This window comes from Myodes glareolus, chromosome 13, assembly GCF_982192425.1.
Source record: "Myodes glareolus chromosome 13, mMyoGla1.1, whole genome shotgun sequence".
Lineage (NCBI taxonomy): Eukaryota > Metazoa > Chordata > Mammalia > Rodentia > Cricetidae > Myodes > Myodes glareolus.
The window spans coordinates 15,272,414-15,280,851 of record NC_142038.1 but is presented as its reverse complement, the minus strand read 5'-3'; the positions used below and the strand labels follow the sequence as shown (position 1 = coordinate 15,280,851).

The window sequence follows — 8,438 nt, the reverse complement described above, 5'->3', positions numbered from 1 at the left end:
TTGGGTTCCTGTAATTATCTAATATAATTATCTAACAAGCCTGATCTTTTTAACTAGACTCTGATTCATATTCGCTGTGCACAGTGATGAGAGAATCAAATGGTCTTCATGAACTCAAACAAAACTCTGTCTCCAACTATAGGACCTTTGTCACTGACACTCCCCTTACCCTCAACATTATTTTCATCACCACCAGGAATAATAACAGTCACCAGATTGGTGTAGGAGGGTCCTTCTGTCTATGTGTTACTTTCATTGGTCAAATAATGAGACTGCCTTGGCCTTTGAAAGGACAGCAGCTTAGATAGGCGGAGTAGACAGAACAGAATGCTGGGAGAAAAAGCAGAGTCAGGCAGATGCCATGAAGCTCCAGCCCAAGATGGACGTAGGGTAGAAACTTCCCGGTAAGCCATAACCCCATGGTGATACACAGATTACTGGGTATGGGTTAAAGCAAGATGTGAGAGTTATCCAATAAGAAGCTAGATATAATGGTACAGGCAGTGTTTAAAAGAATACAGTTTTCATGTAATTATTTTGGGTAAAGCTAGCCAGGAGGCGGGAAGCAGCCCACTGGTCCTTTTACAACACCAGGTGTGGCAGTTTGAATGTGATTGGCCCCCACAAGGTCATGGGGAGTGGCACTATTAGGAGGTGAGGCCTTGTTGAAGTAGGTATGGCCTTGTTGGAAGAAGTGTGTCAGTGGGGGCTTTGAGGTCTCCTATGCTCATCCTGTGCCTAGTGACACAATCTACTTCCTGTTGCCTGTGGATCAAAATGGAGAACTCTCAACTCCTTCTCCAGCACCACGTCTGCTTGCATGCCACCTGCCATGATAACAATGGACGAGACCTCTGAGTGATAAGTCAGCCTCAATTAAATGATTTCCTTTATAATAGATGCCATTCTCATGGGGTCTCTTCACAGCAATAAAACCCCTCACTAAGACACCACCACATAAGCAGTTTCTTTTGCTTGTTCCAGACTGGAGGTGGAGCATAGTGAAAGGAGGCAGAGCTTCTTCTCCAAGAGCCCCTCACTCAAAAGTAGGTTTTTCTTCCAGAGCATGGAGTATAAGTGGGAAGGGGAGAATAAAGAGGAAACTGCCAAAGATTGGCCGTAGCCAAAAGGGAAATTCTGAAATCACAGAGTGTTTATAAATTTACCTTCTGGAGCTGGAGATGTGACCCAGCAGTTCAAAGCACTTAGTACTCTCACAGAGGACCTGGGTTTAGCTCCCAACACCCACATGGGGCTTGCAGCCATCTATATCAGTTCCATAGACTATGAAATCCTCTTCTAGCTTCCACACACGTCAGGAAAACACACAGTTCATTTACACACATGCGGACAAAAGACATATATCTGTGTGTGTATAATCATGCATGTGCATGTACATACGTGTATGTATTCATATATATGACAAATACATCTTTCTTTGAAAATTTTTACCTTCCAAAAGGATATGAATATTTTATCTGGGGAAAAATTCAGCTGTGAGTAAGAACAGAAAAGCAGAGTTAGACTGCTCATCTGGGGCTGTCTATATGGATCTATTTTCTATATGGATTCTTTCAGTGGGCACAGACCTAGGTATGGACCCTCCTTCCAGTGGACCAACGGAGCCCAGCATTTCCATACCTCGTATTTCTATTCTCATTTTCTCTAGCTAGAAAAGAGGGTGGTGTAGGGGGTGGAGAGCAACTACAAGTTGACAGTGACCGCCCTATTTAAACAGGGCTGGCAGAAGGTGTTACAGTTCAAGGTGAATTTTGCTAAATTATCCCCTATGAAATTATATATTCCAGCTCTAATATTTCAACCCCCTGATTGATTGCCAAAGTTAGAGCTGTGATAACAGTGGTTGGTGTTCTCTAAGAGGCTGAAAATGCCAGCTCTTGGGAAAATGACAGTTCTTTGAGAAATAATCAGGTTGACTGCACATCTCTCAACAATGGGAAGATTATGGCGGGGTTCACGAAATTACCTGTGATGGCCTTTTCCTGAAGTATGAACGGTCCTTTACTACACAGTAGAGATGCTGTGACTAGAGAGGAGGCATTTCATTTTAACATCCTGTTGGTGCCCATTATCTTTTCACCATCCACCTCATCACAAGGAGATTTGCTTGGAGATAGCTTCTTCTGTTTGCACCTTCCCCCCCCCCCCCCCAGAAAGCAGAAAACTGAGTAAGATGACCGTCTAGGGACCCTTTGCCCTCTCAGAATTCTGTGACACTAGCAGCTAGCATTCCTGATCGGGAAAGTGTCGAATATATATAATACACCACCATTTCCAACACTTATGAACTTGATCAACAATGATGGCCAGAACCATAGTAAAGAAAGATGCAGTCATAATGGGGGAAGTACTGCGGCTGACAGCAGTAACAGGAGAATTCTACTCTAGCTGGCATGGACATTTTCTTAAACCACTCCAAGAGCCACTTAAATTCACTCTCCAGACAGCTTGATGAGCCACACTTTTCATTGGAAATTGAAAATGAAAACTTAAAAATGAGTAAGGATAGACTTGAAGGTAGACCATGTCTGAAAACAAGGATTGGAAAATAAGGATTAGTTTAAAGATTTTTCAGGTCTAACATAAGGATAATTTATTTGAAATTTATTTGACTTATTTGGCAAATTTGTTTTAAATTCTAATCAACGTTTTTTGTGGTGGTGGCGGTGGTGGTTGTTGTGGTGATGGTGGTTATGGTGGTGGTGGTTGTGGAGGTGGTAGTTGTTGTGGTGGTGGTGGTGGTGGTGATTGTTGTTGTTGTGGTGGTGGTGGTGGTGTGGTTGTTGTTTTGGATAAGATGAGCATTTGCTTCTATAACACAGAGGCCACCTCCTTGTATCAGAGTTGACAGTCACACATGGGACCATATGGAGCATACTTTAAATTCTTATAATGAACATCTCTTTGTTTCAAATGTTAGAAGCAAGATGATTCTAGCACATGATAAGTTAACACCAGGACAGACTTTTCTAGCCAAACAATGAGAATAAACTCAATAATAAAAAACACACCAGACGAAATAACTGCTCATCTGAATCTAAAGGAAACTTTTCTGCCATCTGCCACTGTTAGCACTGCATGCTGCCATATTTGCCTCCTCCACTCCAGAGCCTAGCATCGCAGTGTTCATCATTCTGAGCAAGCTACAAGGAAAGAGCACAGAGCAGTTGGAGCAGTGGGAGTAAATGCAGAAGGTACTTGCCCGTATCAAGAGTTGGTTGCCATCTTTCCCAGCAGGGCAGCTAGCAGTAAAAGACACAAACAAAGATGAACTTGTCAAGGAAAGCATTCTTCATAAATATGAAAAGTAAAGAGAATCCAAGGAACAGGGACCATTAATGAGAGACACTTGGCCATGCCTGTATCCCACTTCCCTCTCCCTCTTTCCAAAATGTTTCATACAACATTTTGAAATCCAGAGATAAACAGGGCTAAAGATTGTGACGGAACATGTTCGCTCGGAGAAAGGAATGCATCATCAGCAAACACTTGGCTGAACAATACAGAAGCCTACTAGAGGTGGAAAATAATCTCCTAAAAAGACAGTTGAGTGTTGGTGGTCATAGTAGAGCTTGGGTGATATTGAATATTTCTCTGTCCAGAAAACAGTTGAGGAAACAAGGAACATAAATTATTCCGGGTATGAGCAGCTCCTATCAAACAAGCAACTAACAAAATGCAGCTAAGGAAGATGTGAGTGGAGGGCAAAGAACTCATTTGTCCCCCTTGCCCAGGAAGTCGGTTTGGACCATGTTTCCTGGTAAGGAGGAAGAGAAATCCCGCCTTACAGCAGGCTCAAGGTCCAACAGGATCACAATATCCTCAGAGGAAGAATAGCAAGACTTTCTCCCAAGAAAGGCAATTTTGGTACCTGCAAATACTCTCTGGGCTTCCTATATAAAGCCAAACTCTTAACTGTGGACCTTAGCAGGCAATTTTCAACATGGAGAAGCATGGTAGCTCCATGTTGCTAGCTACTGAGTAAGAATTACTCAAGGGGCTTAGCAGACTTTCTCCAACTTGTGCTCAGAAACGAACTAAACCCACCTGAGGACGGTTGAAGAGGTAAGATAACCGTCATGCTCTGTAAATACCCTCAGTATGAAGTTTGCCTGTTGAAAAAACCAAACTATTGACAATAAAAACTTACAAGGTCATTTGTATCCTGCTATTCCCCCATACTCTCCTCCCACCTTCTTTTGCAGTTACAGCCCCATCAAGGACCAGCTTCCAAAGGAGAGAGGCAATGAACATTCCCACCCAGCTGTGACCCCTATGAACCATACCAATGGCCAGCAAGGCACAGCAACTTTGCAGGTGAAATATTGTTATGTAACCAATAGCTTTCTGATTGGACTTAAGACCTGATCAACAATAGGGATACCATTCCTGGTACAATATCTGGGTACTGGAAACCTAGATAACCATTCAGTGCTAGTTAAATAATGACTATTTGAGAAGAATCTACAATCACAATTTACTAAACTGGCATAATTCCTAACAACAATCTATCAGCATTTGTGATGAAAGAAATACATATGCATGTGACTCGTCATCAAATTTAAAAAGCTCATTTGGGCCTGAAAGGCTGCACATGCACCCAGCCAGGGTTAAGATCCCTGAGCAGAGGTCATTTGGGACAGGTCAAAGGAGTAGCTTACTTATAGGTCTTCAAAATACAAGAGCAGTTTCTCATAGTTTAGTTTTTACTTCATTTGCATCTGAACCATGTGGCTCATGTGATATCATCACCTGGTACATGTTTAAAATGTATATCCCCAGTCCCTTCTTTGATTCTGGGTGGGACCCTGGGTATCTATAGCTCAGATAGCACATCAATGCACCATTAAATTACAGAATACATACCAAGTAATGCAAAGTCAGGTATTTTGTAATTGTGCAAGAAACATACAGTATACTTATACAAAGAGGATGCCTATTACATCATGGGAAAATATTACTGATCAATCATGAGATCATCATCATAATGTGATTCATCATTGACTAAATGTCACTATACAGCATAAAAGTTAAAAATGGTCATGGAAAGGGGTCTTGAGAGCCCAAGCAAAATTCAGGACTGGTCCAAAAACTACCACATAACACACATAAGAGTCATTAAAGACCTGATGAAGTGAATGGAGTACAGAGTTGGATTTCAGGCAGGGAAGACCGACAGACAAGGACACTGTGAGTCAGCATTGACCCAGGGCTTCCTTTGATCCATACACCTTTACATGTGCTTCATATCTTTTCATTTATCTCAATTATTCTTATATTCCATATCAAACCAAGTTCAGAGGGTAAAGAACTTATACAGAATTACTGATCAAATTAAGGAGAGACATTGGTCATTACTTGCAGGCAAATAGTCTAGAATATTTAAACAATTCTTAAAAGCCATACCAAATATATTTCCTTTCATTTGCCCAGTTTGGATTACACAGGAGAGACCATTCATTATTTAAAACACATTTGAGCATATAGTATCTTGAATGATCTGGAAAATACTTCAGAGTGACACTTTTTCAGACAGAAGAAGGAGAAAAAAACACTAAAATACAGAATAAATCATCTGACACCATATGAAGTCTCAGCCACTTGTAGTGAACAAAAAGAAATGGAATTTACCATCCAGTGCTGACTAGCTACAGAAGGTCCCAAGAGTAAACAGTGTTTTGGACCAACTCTCCAGGCCAGTCATTTGTTGAACTGACTCAACCTTATAAAAAGCATATGTGTCAGTAAACCAGATCTTCTTAAAATCTACCTCAAATGTTACTTTTAATAATCAAGGTTGTTTGTGGAAGGCAAAGACAACTCCTGAACAAAGTCAAATCTCTAAGTGGATAATCGTCAATTCTCCATCTGTAAAAAGGGTAAATAATAATTAGGTTTTTGAGCACCTACTCCACATATTACATTAATTCATTGAATCCTTACAAAACATTCTATGACAGATATTATTGTCATTCCAGTTTTACAAAATGATATAAAGTTAATCAAGATGCAATATGTATGAAAGAGTAAAGTCAGAATTACTACTCTGATCATACATTACTCAAGTGCTCCTTCTAACTACAAGTTATAGTGACAAACTGACATGACGGAGGTGGCACTGGGAACTCTGGATGATCTAGATGGCCAGGGCCAGAGGGAAGCTACGAGATCCTATACGACAAAGAGCTTGTATTCACTGGATTTATAAATGATTGTACTTTGAAGGTAAAGGAGAGAGAGAGAGAGAGAGAGAGAGAGAGAGAGAGAGAGAGAGAGAGAGTTTGTGCGTGTGTGTGAGAGAGAGAGAAAGAGATGTATGCAATGTTGAAAATTAAATCTAGGTTCCCATGAATTTTAGGTAAGTTCTCCCACCCCAAGGGAATTGATGGGTTGCATTGTGTTGTCACAAAACATGGCCCTTATACCTCAAAATGAATCTTTTGAGATGGCTTATTCTGAAGCTAACTATATGAGTGACCATGACCTAGAAACATAGGTTTATATTGCCACAAATACCATGTTCTAACGTGGTAAACACTTAATGAAGTTTTTTTGTTGTTGTTTTAAGAAGTAACTACTGATTTATAAAAAGTCATTATTAACATTTAGAAATAATGAGAAGTTACAGGTGATTATTATTCCACACGGATGCTGGGAACCAAACTCAGTCCTCTGCAAGAGAGCCATACTGATTCCTAAGCACAGAGACATAACTCCAGCTCCATTAATAACATTTCTTTGCTAATATTACACAGCTGCCCAACAATGACCATATAGTGGGTGATATCTAGAGGACCATTTGTTCAATAGTTAATTGAATTGATTTCTTTGAAGTGAAATCATTTTGTTTGAATTCTTTCCTTTTTAATCCAAACTAGGAATGTGTAACTTTTCTCCTTAAAGGTAAATTTTTTTCATTTTCTTTCTTTCTTTCTTTTCTTTTTTACAAATTGCATTCTCTGATTTTCTTGTCAACTTGCTTTAAAGATATCCACATGATCAAAATGCTCGCTTGAAGTTTGGCCCACACCGAATGATTGTTTAACCCAAATATCTGGGCAACAAACTGGGCGGATCCTTCTGGAGAGAATACAGTTGAACAGCCAAGACCACTGGGCAATCGAAGAGATGACCACGCATCCTGAGCACCCCAGTCTGGTGTGATGGGGGGACAGCTGATAACTGGATATTCAGTGTTACCAGACATCACTGGGCCCAAACCATTGCTTCTGCCTACCACTGCGACAAATACAGTAGGTATGCCATCCCCTTCATACTCTGCTTTAATCCCCAACGTCTCATCTGGTCCTTTATGGACAGATGTCACTCAGAGTTCACATGGAATCCCGAAGTTTCTTAATTTTCTCACAGTGACCAAGGTCAGAAGCTGAGCCCATCAGCACTACAACCCTGCACTGACTGTCTTGCTTCAGAAGCAACTCCACTCGATCTGCAACCCACTCAAAGTTTTTCTTTACCATCTGGAGCCTTTCTGGAGTTACTTCCTTGAGGTCATGGTAAGACTCTTTGTCTTTCTACTGGCTCCGATCTCTCGATGGCCAGAGTCTCCAAGAATCATTATCAATAACATCAGCAAGAACAATCTCTTTGGTGGTTACATCAACACCAAATTCAATCTTCCTATCAACCAGCGTGCAGTTCTGGGGCAGCCAGGCTTTCTCCAGTATTTCAAAAATAGCTTGTGTAGCATGACTCATGATGTCCACTTCAGTCTGGCCTATAGCAAGTTCAGCAAAACAAAACTGTGCAGCAATGAGTTGCTCCTCAGACCTCTGTGGATCAATTATTGGCATCATCCTTGAAGAACATCTCCACTTTGGGTGGATAAAACTTATACCCCTCTTTTACACCAGGGTTCCTTTTGAGAAAAGATCCAGTTGCTATTCTTCGGCACACCCATTCAATTGGTATCATTTCACATTGGGGTGCAGTGAAAGCAGTCTCCCCACATTTCTTGGGGAAAGCAGTCTTGATACCGGCATCCTGCGACAGCTGAAAAACACAGCTGGTAATCTTATTGGAGATTGCAGCTTTGCCTTCCAGGTGGTTCTTTCTGGCTGCGTTTCCCACTGTAATCTGGCCCTTGGACTGCAGGAGGACTCTTCCTGGGCTATCTAACAATTCAAAGACTTCTTTTGTCTTACCCTCATAGGGTTTTCTCCCAATGCTCAGTACCTCAGCTGTCGCCATTATCCTAGGTGGGATGAAGGTGCAAGACCCTGCGGAAAAAGTCTGAAGTTTTTCAAAAACAAAGAAAGTCACAAATCAAGGCTCCTCCACTGGCAGAAACACAAGTGAGTTACAATAATGTAGAGAAGTCTCTGATCTAGCCATCAAATGTTATCCGGTAACATTCTTAGCCGGTGCTTGGTAGACTCTAGGGGTCTATTGACAAA

The 8,438-nt window shown here is 41.1% G+C and overlaps 1 pseudogene; it reads right to left on the bottom strand.

Moving 5' to 3' along the window:
* Positions 1-6,964: 6,964 nt before the first annotated feature.
* On the bottom strand, positions 6,965-8,235 carry LOC125390379 (bifunctional phosphoribosylaminoimidazole carboxylase/phosphoribosylaminoimidazole succinocarboxamide synthetase pseudogene; annotated as a pseudogene).
* Positions 8,236-8,438: the final 203 nt, after the last annotated feature.